At 36.8% G+C, this 16998-nt stretch overlaps 1 protein-coding gene across 3 annotated transcripts in view; it reads right to left on the bottom strand.

Moving 5' to 3' along the window:
• Positions 1–2024, bottom strand: part of LOC102007544 (seminal plasma acrosin inhibitor A1-like) — a 44212-nt gene extending 42188 nt beyond the window's left edge. The window contains exons 1-2 of one of the 3 annotated variants that reach the window (XM_013512383.1): positions 1848–2024; positions 442–643 (exon numbers count right to left, since the gene is read on the bottom strand). The gene's annotated coding sequence lies outside the window, so the exon portion shown is untranslated. Of the gene's footprint in view, positions 1–441; positions 1027–1847 lie in introns of those variants that run through there. The other 2 variants (XM_013512384.1, XM_005380645.2) reach the window with 2 other exon arrangements.
• Positions 2025–16998: the final 14974 nt, after the last annotated feature.

Genomic DNA, 16998 nt, shown 5'->3' with positions numbered 1-16998 from the left:
AAAAAAAAAAAAAAAGAAAAGTGGTTACCAAGCAGCTGGGGCTGCCAGCAAGGGAGGGAGGTTTATAAGGAAATTCACAAGCTTTTATTTCTTAGTTTTGTCTATAAAAGAGAGATCAGTAATGATTAAAACTATCAACAAATAAACATGAAACTATACAAAATAAATGTGCAGAGAAAGAACTTAGTATGAAAAGTATGCCAGCGAATGTGTATTTGTTAAAGAGTAAAGAAGAATAAGTTTATCCTAAAGTAAACTGTGCTAGTTAATTTCTATTATACAAAGTAAAATGTTACTTTTAATCTACATTTTACTATGTTACACCACAATAAAATAAATGAAGTGCCAGTGGAAGATTTCAATAAGACAGCAAAGTCAGGTTTAGGAATACATACCTAAAATAGGAATACATGGAATATATACCTTGGAAATAAAGCTTACCAAATGGCCCGAAATGTGGCAGGTCATTAATCTGCTTTGCAAATGTCAGATTTTTAGGATGCCTAGAGGACAGAAAAAGTACCCTGCATATCAAAAAGAAGGCACATGACATTCATGCAGGAAGACTGGTTTGAAGATAGTACTTTTCTCAAGTCAAGATTCCAGGAGGGCTCTTTCCTGGTAGAGGTAGTGTCCAGTAAATCTGGAAAGACAGATTTTCAAACAATACTTAAGAATGCTGTAAGCAAACAAACAAAAATGGATAGCTTCTGTCCTTTCTTCTTCCTATGCATATTTATTTAACTCCTATTATTGGAATAAGTTCTTTTCTTCATTGTGACTACAGAGTCCAGTTGGATAAAAATAGGACTTTTTCTTTGTAGAACATATAATGTAATCACCTAGCAGGCAGTATTCTGAAGGGTTGCTGTGAGAAATAAATGTGATACAGAATGTGAACCACATAGCCAGCTGCTGACAGAAAGAGACAGGTCAGTGGAAAAGCAGATCCATGATACTGGATAAAGGATAAAAATAGAGGGCTGGGGATATAGTTCAGGGGCACAGCACCTGCCTGGCAAACTCAAGGTCCTAAGTTTGATTCCTGGTACACACAGGCAAATAAATAGAAAAAAGCAAATAACAAAATTTCCAGTATTTTAAAGTGAAAAAAGATAAAGTGGGCCTAATCCATCATGATGCTTACTTACTCATTTAAGAAAAGATGAAGTTTTCCGCTCAAAGTAATGTGGGTGGCATGGGATCAATTGGAAAAAAAACAGGTAAAAGAAAGAAATGGTATGGGACAGGCAGCATAAGTAGCAGTGCAACATCAAATAAGAGCTTTCCATAGTGGTCCATCAAGATTATATAGTCTAAGCCAGGCAGAGGCAGGAAAATTGCTGAGAGTTTGAGGCCAGTCTGGGCTACATAGTGAACTCAAGCCTAGCCTGAACTACACAGTGACATTCTGTCTCAAAAACAAAACAAAACAAAACAAAACAAAACAAAAACTAATAAAGATTATATAGTCCATTGCATGAAAGTTTCAAATTCCTTTTCCACAACTAATGTCTGGAACAGGGAAACCAGAACTGAATTTGTCCCATCTTGGAAGAAAGAAGGAAGAATAGAGAAGCAAGTATAAATGTCAGATATGGGATTAAGGCTGAGACAGGAATAGAAAGCAACAAAAAGAGTACTAACTAGCAAAGTTTAAAGTGTGTGATAAAATTTTTCCAGTGAATGCTTAGTTTTATTGCTTCCCCACATGGAAAGATTATTGACTGGGATTCTGGGGCTTCCTAAATCTAATGGAAAAACATTTTGATAAGATTTCTAAGAAGTAGCAGTAAAACAATATGAGAAGACTGTCAGTTAGTATTGAATTTGGAAATAAAGCTTACCAAGTAGCCCGAAATGTGGCAGGTCATTAATCTGCTTTGCAAATGTCAGATTTTTAAGATGCCAGTACTTTGTGTCCTCATGATCTGCCACCAGAAAGTACAAGCACAGAACCTGCAGGTCTGTCCCCGCCTAATGGAGCATGGAACAGTGCTGGGGGTGGTTCAAGAGAGAGATCAAACACAGAAAAAGCCATCAGTATAAACTCATGCCAAGCTAAGCAAGGAGCTGGCCTCCCCCCGCGGGTATCTGGCCACAGACACATAGAACCACTCTTTTCAAGTCTGCCAGTGACTTCAGGATGAGCACAGCAGGCTCACATTCAACCAACTCATTCGAGAGACTTCAGTTTTCCTCCTTTACCCTTAGTCCAAGTCAGTGATGAGATCTCTTCAGCTTTCCTCTCTCTGAAGCTTTTTCCCCTTTTCACTTTCACCAAACACCTTCCACTGTTTTTTCTACTTGTGAAAAGGGGCAAAACTTCATTTCTAACAAGAATCTCCACTTTTCTGTACGCTCACTGGCTACAATTTTTAAGACAGGAAGAGTAAAGCCAGGTAAGGAATTCAAGGAAATGGAAAGTCTAGTCTAGCGTCTCTTCCAGTCCAGGACTATGATTCTGAGTTGGATACTGGAAGAAAAAATATTGTGGGTTGTCTGTCCTTCCTTAGAGCAGATGAACTCTCTCACATGTGAGTCCCTGGAGCTGACACCAGGGAGGGACCACCAAGACCAAGTATTCAGGAATGACATGATCCGAGGAGGTTGGGTCCTCTCATGGTTGGAAAGTCCAATGTGTAACAGACTAAAGGTAAACTCATCAATTTCAGCATTTGCTCAGCTCTTCCCAAAGGAGAGTGCTAAGTGAGCTCAAATGGTGGCTTTCTCTGAAAAATCATCTTTTTCCTGGTATACTCTATTTCATTACATACTGATTTTTCCAGGGAGAAATCTTGGAAGTTTGAAAAAAAATGAGTATCTGACTTTCTTAAATTATAGGAAGGAAAGAAAAAGCATCATTTTATGACTTTGAATTGGTAGTAGTTAGCTGGAATATAAAACTTTGAGCTTGATAATCTAAACTAGATCTCATTGCAATACATTTCCTAAATGGAAAAATCCATTTTTTAAATTGTGGAGTCTTTTCCTCAATTAAAACATTTTTCAATCAAAGGAAATTTTCTAGCACACAGAGAATTGTAATGTTTCCATTATAAGCAATGTTTAGTATTAATATGATGTTTTGTCCTAGAAAAGTGTTGCACTTTCCTCTGGGTTTCAAAATGTTTCTTAAAATCTCAGAATGGAAAACAAGCCAGTGAAGAACAAAAAGTATTTGTGTATATGTTACATTGATATATATTTTATAGTTGGTAATACAAAATAAAAATCTATGTGATAACTATATGCAGTGGCACCCAACTATAATCCCAGCTACAGAGAGCTTTAGGTAGCAGAGTCACAAATTCAAGGCCACCCTAGGCAAGATAGTGAGATCTTGTCTCAAAAAACAACAACAATTATAAAGAAAATCAAACCTCTGTTATTTACTACTAGAGATAGGATAATGGCTGGCAGACAAAACATTCAAGTCAGGCCTTTCAGATGTGACTAAGATAAGGATATATATCTATCTCTGAATTTTTAAATCTGTTCCATTATAATGTGTGTGTCTGTCTTTAAGCCAATATCATTCCATTTTTTTTGGTTGTAATCTTCATTTCTGGAACCATGATATGTCTCACCTACAAAGAAATTAATTAATAAAATATACAAAAATCAAGGAATAAAAGTAGAAACAAACTAAACCATATTTTTAAAGATAAATATATCCACACTAAAATGAACAGAATGAAACCATTCCAAGTAATCTTTGACTACAACACTTAAACTATGTATTTTTATTTTAAAGATCAAAAAAAAATATACATTGAGTTTAAGTTATGGTTTTTCTTTTTGACAGAAATATGAAATACTAATTCTGGAAGACATTTTTTGCAAGTCCTAATATTGAACAAATAAATATATTATACACAATGAGAGGTAGAATTTCTTACCATAGGAAAAAGAAGTTACTCTAAAAAGACCTCTAGAACATGAAAAACAAATGAACACTTTTTTATATAACGCATAGATTAAGAAAATTTTAAGGTTAATTAAAAATTATTTTGAAGCTAAGGAGTGTGAAAATAAATGAATAAAAAGTTATATTCAGAGAACTAGCATTGCCCCTGTACTATCATCCTTTCCACTCCAGCCCCATTTTTATCTTCTGTGTAATCAGTTTCACCAGCCTTTATGCTTGCTGACTTTCTTTTTGCTCAAACATATGCACACAGACTTTGTTAACCTCTATCTTTCTTACATAAAAGATAACAAGCCAGACATGTTGGCACATGCTTGTAATTGCAGCACTCAGGAAGCTGAAGCAGGAGGATTACTGGGAATTTAAATCCAGCCTGGGCTACATACTGAGTTCATGGCCAGCCTGAAGTACACAGTGAGACCTTGTCACCAAACAAAACAAAACAAAACAATGCAGATAGCATACTATAGATCTACAGATACTTCTTTACATCTTTCATTTTCCAGTTCACCATATATCTTGGAAGTTGCGATGTATGCCTAAGCAATAAGGGAGCTTCTTTACTCTTTTATTTAACTCAGAACACTTTCACTACATAAATGTAACAAACTATCCAATATTCTATATTTGAGCATCGTTTGCTTCAATATGTTTTTTTATAAATTCTATTGAAAAAGTATAAGACAAAATTTCATAACAAAATAAAAGGAGAATAACAATAGCTAATACATTGCATATTGTGGTCTTCAGAGTAGTTACTGAGAATACAAGATATGGGCATAAAATTTCTCCAATTGATATTAGCACAAACCTTCCATTTCAATGAACTAAGAGACAATAATAGTGTAGCTTTAATATCTTGCAGCTGAAAATAGTCCTACAATAAATAATTTAATGATTTAATAATTTAATATGAATTGTTTTATTGTTGAAGATCCATTTTCAGGAGAAATTCTTTGAATTTCTGTTCATGGGCTACATGTAACTGCAAATGTAGTTTTTCTCATGCTGACAAATTTCATTCTATAAATATACCAATTTGACTTTTCAACAGTAGTACAAGTACTTTTAATAGCTAACTTAATAGATAAGAAATGGCATTTCAATATAATTTTAATTAGAATTTTCTTATCCTGAATGAAGTTGAACATCTTTTACAGATTGAAGTTTCATTTCTCTATTTTTGTTGGGGATGTGGTATTCACAGATTATTATGTGTACATGCATTATTTGTTTTGCCACTGTTTCATTATTTTTATTCCCTCAATTTTATCTTTTCATTTTTGTTCTATTTTGTTTGGTTTTGTGTTATGAGAATCAAACTTAGGACCTCACACATGATGGGCAACATCACAACAGCTGAATTATACCCAATCCTTTAATTTTAAAGAGACCATATTTATTTGAGATATGAGCCCTTCAAATATTGTTTAATTTGTTTGTATGTGTTTTTTATTTCAAATTATTTTTATATAATAAAATGTATTGGTCTTTTCTGTTTTCATGCTTAGACTAATGGTTCATTTTCAGAAAATCTTTCCTGTATAATTAAAGAAGAATTCTGTTATATTGTATTGCAATTCTTGTATGGTTTCATTTTTAATGTTTAAATTTTGATCCACTGAGAACTTATTCTATGTATAATAAGTAGTATGTATATCTTTAGTTTTATTTTATTTTTACTGAATAAAGGCCATTATTTTTCTTTTCTTAGGTCTATGTACTAAAACATTCTAATTTTATAGAATTAGACAAAAATATTCTATCTTTTTAAATTTTTTATCATAGTGTATGTGTAATAAGAATAATCTGTTCCTGTAAAGTTCGGTAGGTTTGTTGCTTCCTTTGTGGGAATATCTTTAAACATCATTCAAGAGTTCTCTTCTCATTTAGGAAAATTGCAGTGGGAAAGTGAGTAAATTCTATTTTAAATGTCATTTTATTGAGATATAAAGAACAGTAAAGCAGGTCCTGACTTATTCCATTCTCTCATAGTCAGTTGGTCCCGCTCTGTCCAGAGGAGCTCTCACGATAACGGTCCATGAAATCAGTAGCATGAAAGCTAGGGAACTTTGTCAGTTTCATTACCTCTGTGCCCTTTCTATATATATATTTTTTGGTACCAGAATCAAACTCAAGACCTTGCGTTTGCCAGGCAGGAGCTTGTGTGGAAGACCTATATCCCCGGCCCCTCTGTGCCCCTTCAATTCAGCATCTTGCTGGGGAACTCACCTAATACATTTCTTGCTATATCATATTTAACTTCCACAACAATCTTAACAATTCACAAAGCTATTCCAATCGTAACCAAAAGGAAAGTAAGTCTAACAAAAGCCAAGTAACTTACTGAAAATAACATTGTAGGGTATATAAACAACCTCAAACAAATTTTACTCTCTCCTCAATCATAGAGAAAATTTCTGAATGAAATGAGGACTGTGAAAAAAGGTATAGAATAAATAGATAAAGTAGTTAAGAAAGGAATGTCGCCTACAAATTCTGTTGCTATAAATTCCATTGTATATTTTTATGTAAATAAGTAATTAAATTGCATATCTTTATTCAATCAGTGGCTTCAGTGGGTCAAATCATACCTATCATGAACTATTTATTTTGATTTGTGTTTTTTCTTTATTTGCAAGAATTCTCAAGTCACATGACAATTCTAAGTGGTCTAAGGTAAATTTAAATTCTTCAGTTCTGGATTCACATTCTAATCTGACCAGTCTGTTGACAGTAGTAATCTAAAACTTAATAGATGTAAAGTAGAGGCAGATTTCTCTACTTTATCATGCACCTTAACCTCTCAGGGCATATGCGTCCTCCCATATAGCACAAGCATATGATAATACATTTCAGTAAATTAAATTTTATGGTCAAATAAAATGCATTGAGTAAATATATCTCCAAGCATTAGGTAAAACTTGCTCAAGACAAACCTGAATAGAGGTAAGTTTAGGACTTGTTCCCACTCACAATGCAGAAGCACAGTTCTTAATAGCTCCACTAAGCACTGTCCTCTAGAAGTTCCCAAATATTGATGTATCTCTACTCACAAACTTCTCGCAATGAGTTACTAGGATTGGGACACCAATGTTAAATGAAACTTTCCATTTGTGATTAGGCAAAGATATTATAATGATAATGATGTTAAGAGCTATGGGATGGGTTTGGGAAAACCGTACTCAGAAAAAGGAATAGACATAGCGGAAGTACTGAATACAGGAAATCCTTACAAAGATGAATTGACTAATAAGACTTGATGTTATTCATATATGGGGTGGAAGAGACAAGCAAGGAACAGGTGGGAGAAAAATCATTATTTTTTACTTCTATGCAATTTGATATTGGCAGCGTTCATACAAAATATATTATCCCATTGACCCTGTTTGTGAAGCAAACTATCCAGATGTAAAATCACCAATTTGTGCTACAAATGATGTCACTTACAAAAATGAGCATTTCTTTTGTGTTGATCGTGGTAAACTCAAACTAAAATACCATGACTATATTTCTGCCTTTATAATCCATGGTAATTTCAGGTATACTATGTAAAGGAATTGTATATTTCTAATGTGTAGATTTTTAAATAACCTCTTTTTATGAAAGATTGAAGGTACACAACACATACAGTGAAGTTTTTTAAATTTTTTGTTAATATTCAAAGTTGACATAAAGGCAACCCACTCGGGCCCCTTTCTGTCCCTCTCTCAGACAGACATTTTCTTTCCCTCAAATATATATTCTGCTCTTAACCTCCGTTGTTCCTAAAATTCATTCTTCAATTTTAGAGAACACAAATTTGTCTCTGATATCTTTCAGGTTGGGAGTTCCTTCCCCCTATATCATTTGGAGGTCTTCTACTGAGATCATTGGATAGAGGTAAGAGTTTGGTTTTGTTTCATAGACTCTGGATTGAGACCCCTTTAGGTAAAAAATTTTTATGCTTCAAATTTTCATATGTCCTTGTCCATTGCTTATAATTGCTTAAGCTTTGTCTCTTATATAGTTTTGTTAAAATGTTGATAAATCTTAAGTTAAAACATGGGAAGGTTATAAGGTTATGATATTTCTTTAATGGGACATTTTATTTCTGGGTTTTTTTTTGTGTGTGTGTATGTTGCATTTGAATTAGTTGCTAAATTTACTGGTATTTCTTGCTTGACTTTAGATAATAGCACTAGAGAGAGTAACGTTAGAATGCCCCTTAGTGGACTTTAATATAAACTTCTGTAAAATGGGTCTTTTTAAACCTAGCTCAAACTTAGAAAGTATACATGCCTATATAATAAAACACAGCAGTCCTTCCACCAACTAAATGACATTAGGTCAGTGGCCATTCTTAAGAGCTGGAGGACAGGTTTCACTGGGACAGACTGGCTCTGATCCTCCTCTACACTCTAGAGGAAATATCAAACTTATTCTGTTTCATTTTCCTTTCTTTGGCCCTACTACTAATCTTTTCCTACCTCTTTATATTTTCCTTTTTAGAGGCATGTAAAATTTTTAAAAAAAAGAACTCTAGACTGTTCCAACTAAGTGAAGCCCATAGCAGATGAGTGTTTGCTAACACAAAAGACAGGGAAGTCACCTTAGAGGAGAAACACATACCCCATCTCTGGGTCAGATGAGGCATCAGAATTTTGCCAGTCCATGAGAACACACATAAAAGCCATGCCCTGGCTTAGTGTTCTGGGCAAGTCTCCCTTGGGAGGCTGAACCTGAGACACAATAGAGAAAACTGACTTCTGCGTGACACCAGAAGGCGCTTTTTCCAAAACAGCACACTAATGGGACCAAAACTTAAGGGAGGATCTCTGACCTTTCCTATTCTCCGAGGTCTAGCTATCAGTTATGTGTATAAGAAAAATACTTTGATAATAAGTTGTGAACTTTAAAACCTTTACTGTAAACTTATAAAGTGCTAGGTAATGATCTTGCCCAGACTTTTAACTATCACTTATAGAACTGTGACAAACAGTGGTGACTCTGTCAGCTAGTTGAACACTCTTAGAATAGCTGCCACTAAAGCAGAGGACAGGTTTCCCCAGCATGTCTTTAGTGAATCCCCACTGAAGCCAATGGTTGATGGAATGATGACCAGAGAGACAACTGGATTCCTTTCTGGAGACCGATCTCTGGTTGTATGGACCAATAGAAACAGAAAAACTGTGGGAGTCATGACCAGGGCTATCATCTGGTGAATAGCCAAAGGTTCTTTGGTAGAAACTGGCTCCTGACCACTGAAAAATCTCCACTTACCTATCATGCCTATCTCTCTGCTAGTAAACTAGAAATTCTCCCTAATCTTTTCAGTTGAACCACTTAACTATCCCTCCCTTCAGCTTACAACAATGTACATTCCACAGCAGCTAGCAGGGAATGCCTATTTGTGCCTTACATATGTTGAGAGTATGAAAGAGATTCTAGTCAGCCTTAACTAACGTACCTTTATCAGCATGTAAAATGTGATTTCTAGATGATAAATGTGTTTAATCTGTGAGCTTCAAAAATTTAAATAAAACATAGCTTTGTCCTGCTGCTAGGGAAGGTTGCCTTGGTGATTAGATGGATGACACAAGTGTCTTGGGGATTTCTTTGCCCTAGAACCCAGGGTGAAATTTTGCAAGTCAACTGTCTCTTTTATCTATCTCCAGAGGTTATTTCATTCACAGCACAACAGGAAAAGTGCTCTACTTCCAGCTCACCTTTTTAGATAAGCCCTCTTCCAAAGAATAAAAAATAATAGTTTATTACAAAGTTATGCTTCCTTCTTTAGACATTCCTGTCACCAGACCAATTGTAACTTGTGCCTATAAATGTCCGATAGGAGTAAGTACACAGTTCATGAGCTTTCTGAGATGATAAAATTGCACACCAGTTTGAAGGTGGATAGGCTGGTCAGATTTTGTCTTCTGCTCTCTCCAGATGGCATTCACCTGCTCTGGAGTGAAATTTACCTGAGGGTATAAAGATCAATTAGAAATATGGAGGGGATGCCAAAACTATTTCTTTTTGTATTTCAGACATGGGATATTCACAGTTGAAGTCTCTTACTCCTTTAGAGTGCATCTTTAACCATTGGATGATGTTTGACCCTTACACATTAAAAAAGAGCCATTTAATAGTTTTCTGCATATGTGTGTGGCCTACCTACCCTTGAGAGCCAAAATAGAATGCAAAGGGAAATATTAATTATGATGTTCTTTTACAACTAAAATCATACTGTAAAAAGAAGAAAAAGTGTTCTTTTCAGACCTTCTTTACATTAAGAAATAATTCATATTTATGCTCAAGATATAATTATGGTTGTAGTAGATTGATAACTGGTGGTCAACTTGTAACCCCCAGCTGAACCGAGTGAGTGATGCTGGATGTGGGAGGCCCACCTGAGGACTGTTGCCAGCAGCATAAGAGGCAGACCTGGAGAAGAGCTGGAGAGGCTGTTGGGAACTGAGAGAGGCTGTAGGGAGCTGGCTTTCCTGATGAACTTGGCTGTTTTCATCCTCCGAGGAGCTGGGGACCTCGCTGGCACTGAGAATGGCTTCAGTTCACTTTGGAGAGCTCTGGTCCTCACTTTGAGCATCGCTTCCTGGTTCCGGAGGGGAAGATGGTGCACTGCCGGCCTCCAGGAAAAGCTTGCTGCGTTGGCTTCCCTGATGGGAACTCGGCCATCCTGATCAACGGAGGAGCTTGGGACCTCACTGTTGCCGACGACGGCTGTGGTACGTTTTGGGGGAGCTCTGGTTCTTCTGAGCATCGCTTCCTGGTTCCAGTGAAGATCCCTCAGCCTGCTAGCACAGGTCCTTCATCCTGCTGGCACAGACTTTGTAGATTCCACCACTGACCTTTGGGCCTTCACAGCAGATCCGTGAAACAGGTGTGCATGAGACGTTGTCATGGGTTCTGGGCCTCCAGTTGGATTCATGGGAGGCATTGTTATGAGCTCTGGGTATTCAGCTCAACTCATGTAGGACATTGTTGTGGGATCCAGGCCCTCAGCTGGATTCCTTGGTCTTAGTGTGTGGACAGATTCCCTGCACTCTTTTGTATACTGTTCTTTGGGTGACTTATAAATAATCATATAAAGTGTGTGTCCTGTATTATGTTGTTCCCCTTGCAAAATAAGCCCCAAACTGACACAATGGTCCCTAGAAGACTACCTATGTTCATATGTCTCTTTCTCTCAATGACTTAAAGCAGATCAAGCTAGAAGTAGGAAAATTTTCAGATGACCCTGATAAGTACATTGATGTCTTTAGAGGATTTACTCAGACCTGTAAGCTAGGCTGGCAAGATGTAATGTTAATCTTAAATCAAACATTGACTTCTAATGAGACACAAGCAGCATTACGAGCTGCTGTTACATTTAGTGACAAATATCATATTGTTAATTTTAAACAACCAGAAGATAGATGGGCAGAGGAACAACCAGTTCCCACTGGAGCCCAAGCAGTCCCTACACAAGACCCCTGTTGGACTAATAGCCGACAAGAGATTGGAGCAGGAGACATTTTCAAGTGTGTATTCTTGAAGGCCTAAGAAGGATAAAAACCAAGCCTTCCAGATATTTTAAATTTTCAGCTATTTGTCAGGAGAAAGATTAAAAAAAAAAAACCTCTGTTATCTTAGAAGGTCTTCTAGAGGCACTGGTAAAACATATGTCCGTAGCTCCTGATTCAATAGAAGGACAGATTTTGCTTAAATACATGTTTATGACCCAGTAAAACCCAGATATTAAAAAAGAGCTACAAAAGATAGCTTTTGCTCCAGATAGCTCCCTTGATACTTTGGTACTTAGTATTCTATAATCAGGCCTAGGAGAAAACCAGGGAGAAAAAAAAAAGAGATCAAAATGTGGCTGCTTTGTTGCAGCCTCAAAAAAAAGAAAGAAAAAGAAAAAGAAAACACCAGACCCTAAGTCTGATTCTCTAGGCTCCAAGAAGAGGTCAGTGACTAAGCTCATCTGCTACCACTGTGAAAAGCCAGGCTACCTTAAAAGGGACTGCCTTAAGAGCCCCCCCAAGCCATGCCCAGACTGCTAAGGTAGCCACTGGAAGCAACACTGCACTCTGAGGTGAGGTCCCAGAGCTCATACTTCTCTTCCTAGCTGGTCCAGAAAGACTAAAGGGCCTGGGGCTGCCTCCTCCCTCTGGCTGAACTGTCATCTCTACCTGTTATCTCCACAGAGGGGCCCTGAGTAATCACGACTAGAGGAAAAAAAAAACAAAAAACAGCCTATTGTTGGGCATTAGCACAGGTCTCTTTGTCCTCCAGCCCTACTTTCCTTCCAGTCTTCATACCTCAATAAAAGCAGTCACTAAAAAACAAAAAACTCACTTAAACTATAACTGGGATAACTTTCTCTTTGTGCATTCCTTTTAGTTATGCCTAAAAGTGCAACCCAGTTCTCCTCCTGGAGAGATTTTATCCTAATTACTGTAACATATATATCCAGGTCATCAACTAATCAAAATGATGCTGAGATTGGTTTTTACAAATATAATACATATTGTTGCCCATGTACAAAAATTTAAGAGTTTTTCATTGGTCAAAATAAGGTGTTAATCTAGTTTTCATAAGTCATCGAAATAATTATAACTAAAGCTAGAGGGACTTATGACAAAATGTCAGACTCCATCAGTAAATGGGTCTAATAGCCAGTGCATTACAATAGATATCCTTTTAAAAACAGTTTTCTAAACTTACCTGTCAGCTCTAATGCTCATGCTTTGATTATACATGCCCTAATTTCTCAATTTGTTCTTGATTATAGGATGCCAGACCCCAGGTAATCACACAGATAAAACCTATAATAAATGTGCTATATTACTTTTAGATTGCTTTTACTGGGATACACCAGATCTTGTCTAACAGAGGGTTACATGACACATATCAAGGCCTTAACTAACAATATTCAGGGGACCTTAAATGACACCACAGCTAGTCTTTTTCTTGTAAGTAAAAAGGTAAAATTAATGAGACAGGCCATCCTCCAAAATCAGATGGCATTACACATTCTAACAGAAGCACAGGGGAATACTTGTACAACTGTAAAAACTAAATGCTGTGTGTACATTTCCTGATTCTTCTGCTAATATCTTGATAGCTGTTCAAGATATTAGATGAAAAATCCATGACGTGTCAGGCTTAAAGATTCCCTGGACCTTATCTTCATCCTCATTATAAAAAGCCATTACTGACTCCTCTTGGTGGAAATCCTTGTTGCTATATCCCTAATTATCCTGTTGATCTTATTACTTGGCACATGCATACTTAATTGTTTCTTTGGTTTTGTCTCCTCCAGGCTTAAAGCTACATGTCTACCCAAGATAAAAACATCTGGCGTTCATCAAAGTCCTTCAAATAAAAAGAATCTCTAACTTTGGATCAGTGACTACGACCCCTTTCAGCCTGAAGAAGCCAGAGCAGTCAACATCTATTATTCCCTCAGGGCAGTTGGAGTTACTTCTTCAGAGGGGGGAATATTGTAAGCAACTGAGTAGAAATATTAGATGGTGATAATAGAGGCAGTCAGACAGGGCTGGGCTCTCAAGGGAGCCAATATGGAAGACAAGATACCTTGCAACTGCAGGAAAGACTGGCACTTCTGCTGTGGACCAGACCTCAAGACAAAAGATTAAACAAATTCACCCAATACTTCCCTAGAGATGGACATCAGGGATTGATATTCTGAATAGATAGCAATCACCTTGAAAAAGCCAGGAAGAGTCACTAACCCAACCCCTTACAGGAAAGGCCCCTATTCTGTATTCATGTCTGCTTGCTATGTGACTCACTTCCCCATTTGATTCTGGCTTAATCAATTTTACCTGAACAACTACACTTGTAATCTTATTGGATGATCATAGTTTTGTCCCACCTCATGCCCACCTTGCGATTTCCCATTTTTCCCCCACCTTCGACCCACCTCACCGGTGGTTTTGCTCTAAAAAATCCCTAGGAAAGACAAGGTCCATGGCTACCCATTCAGGCCCCCTTCTGTCCCTCTCTCCAACCCTACTAGTCTCAAGGACATGAAACCAAAGGGAAAACATCTTTCTTGTGAAAGGCAGGCTCTGAAGTGGGGAGTCATTGAATTACATAGGCCTGCTGGTATTTTTTAATGTCCCAAAGTAGATAAACTATTCTTCCATTGGCTGGAGAAGTAAAATACCAGAGGGAGACTAAAAGTGCTATGATAATGAATGCTTCCTGTTCTAAAAGAAAGGACACTAGTACGAAAATGAGAAGTTCTGAATTCCACCCCTCAGTTTTGCAACTGATTGAGTCCTATTACTTATCTGGGTCCCCAGTCCCAGTGGCACCAAAATTTTTTGGATTGAGTTATTATAGTCTTTATGTAGATGAATAACTCATCTAATTTAACTGTTATTTCTCTTTAATGAATGTCTCAATGAAGCCCATACTACACACTTCTATTAGTAAGTAAAATAAGTCTTTAAAATCCACTGTCCATCAACCAACATTGAATGCTGTTAGTAGGTAGTATGGGAACTAAGGATTTAAGAAATCCAATTAACTAAGAATTTTTACTGCTGGTCAAATATTGGGTCACTCATAGTCTAGTAACAGACATCCAGTTATCTTTAGGAGGACTACCTCAGTCCCAACCTTATGTCTTCAGTGTGTTGACTTCATCATGGTCAGGCATAGGACACATACCTGAGCCTGCACCATCCACAGTGGGGCACACCTGGCCACAGACATCAGCGCAGACATCAGAACTTAACTCAGAAAACACTCACTGATACTTTAGTCTTTACCCAAAAATCCTGAGAGAAGGACCTGCCTTTCTTCCTTCTGGACCTATGCCTGGGAAATATTTCCTCCAAGTCACAGTCAGTCATGGTGTGAGAACAAATGGGAGCTCCTTTAGAATGAATTTGTAGTAGAAGAAGCAGAGGTAAGAGAGACAAGTTATTTTAATTAAATCAACTTCCCATCTCCAGCCATGCCTCTAATCAGATCTACCCAATGTTTTCTTTACATGTACTAATTAATTTCACACTGTGGTAGTATGTTTTCTGTTCACAGAGGAAAGCCAAAGGATGCATAAAAAGCAAAGGATCTAGAGCAAAAAATGGGTGTTGGGATGTTTCTCTTTTGCAAGGATCCTTTCCCAAAGCCTGTTTGTGTTGGAAACTGGAGTTTCTTCTCTGGTTACAGAGCTACTACAGGAAATTTTGGGGAGTATTCAAAATGTTAACTTTTATAAAAAGTTTAACATCAATTTCATGTTTTCAGAAGGCCATCTTCCTGAAAAAAAAAAAAAAGTTTAAAAGGTACAAAAGCTATAAATGCTACCATAGTATTCATCATTAGAGGCACAGAAGACCAGCTCTACCTTGTACTGAGTAGTTGAAGCCGGCAGTCTTGTTCCAGTCATCTTACATTCTCTTACTATTTTTGTGGCTCTTTTCCCTTCTTCCCTCATAAATATATCCACTGAGATACTAAGGTATTTGGCTGTGTGATAAGTTATCTTACTTGTGTCACCTCCTTGTCACTAAATGCTACTTGCACCTCCTTGCCCTATGTGTCCTTGTTGTTGCCCCAAGGACATTCTTAAGGTTGGACGAGTGGAAAGTGTGGATTCTTATTTTCCTGCAGGTCTGGAGGAGTAACAGGCATTTTCTCGATTTTCAAAGGTAGCACAGTCCACACTTTTTCTGTGGAACCTTCTGGAAAGTCAATGTTAAGGCGTGTGATATCTAAATCAATCATCTTCCACACTTCACTGCTGTTGCCTAAGCACAGGACCTACCCACAAAGTACTCAGGGCTGCGGGTCTCTAATAGTCAGGCTTCCTTGCCAGCCTTTGTGTCTTTCTGCAAGACAGCTTCTGTGTTCAGCTTGTTTATTCATCCAAAATTTTGGCCTTGCATTTCCTCAGTCCAGACATTTTAAACGATGTATTTGAAGGTGCTTATATACTTGCAGTACATGTTTATGTTACTGTAATTTAGGGTTCCTTCCTGTTCTAAGAGTTCAGGGCACCATAAAACTGAAAAAAAAATCACTAGGCTCAACTGTACTGTATACACTATAGTTCTATAATAAATACTTTCACCCTAATAAGGAACACCTGATTATGAAATTTGCAAAGGGGGTTATTCTGGTGTCTTCCAAGTAAAATTTTGGCCATTCTTTCAAGATTATGATACACATTGTATTAGCTATTGTTATTCTCTAAGTATTTTGTAATGAACTTTTATTTTATTTGTATAGAAATAAAAAGAGTGCTGTTTATATTTTCTTTATTAACATTTACTTTTATTACATGAAATTAAAAATGAATTAAATGTAAAAACATTCAGTAATTTATTCGGGATCAAAGCATGAGGAGTGTAGTTGAAAATGATATGTAGAAATGTATTATATGAAAGAGATCACAGAGAAGCTCTATTAGTTGAAGTGAGAACGTGCTAGCCTGGTTTTTATCCACATTATCCCACTGTGATTCCTAAGTCATACTCATAAAACTCTATGTTCTACATGGAGTAATTTGAAAATTGGTAGTCTAAATGAGAATCCCCAAGTTCTAGAATTAGGCTTTGACAAAATAAGAGACTTTTTTTTGAGATATGCTCTCGCTATGCAGTTCAGGCTGGTCTTGAAGTCATTCTAGCCTAGGTTGGCCTTGAATTCACACTGGTCCGCCTGCCTCAGTCTCTCCAGGGCTGGAATTATAGGCGTGCATCACCACACCTGACCAAGAGACATTTTTTGTACCAAAGTTTAATTCTCTTTAGAAACCCTATTTCAAAACATTGTGTTAGGAAATTAACAATGGCTGTTATACTACATAGAGTTATCTTCAAAGTGGTTACTCAGATAACCAGATATAGGCATGTAAGATTTATCAAACAATTACACATTAACTGTTCCTTTCAATAAACCAATAGAAATTAGTAGTACAATTATCTTAGCTATCTTATGTGTAGATATATTTTTTTCCTTCCTTCATTCTTTCTTTTCCCTCATCCCAATTGTTCTTTCCTTTTGAGAAGTTTCTTTTCCTTTCACAATATCTGTTGTATCAT

Source organism: Chinchilla lanigera, unplaced genomic scaffold (assembly GCF_000276665.1).
Source record: "Chinchilla lanigera isolate Chin_1 unplaced genomic scaffold, ChiLan1.0 scaffold00014, whole genome shotgun sequence".
Classification (NCBI taxonomy): domain Eukaryota; kingdom Metazoa; phylum Chordata; class Mammalia; order Rodentia; family Chinchillidae; genus Chinchilla; species Chinchilla lanigera.
The sequence above is the reverse complement of the archived record's forward strand: the minus strand, read 5'-3'. Positions and strand labels throughout refer to the sequence as shown.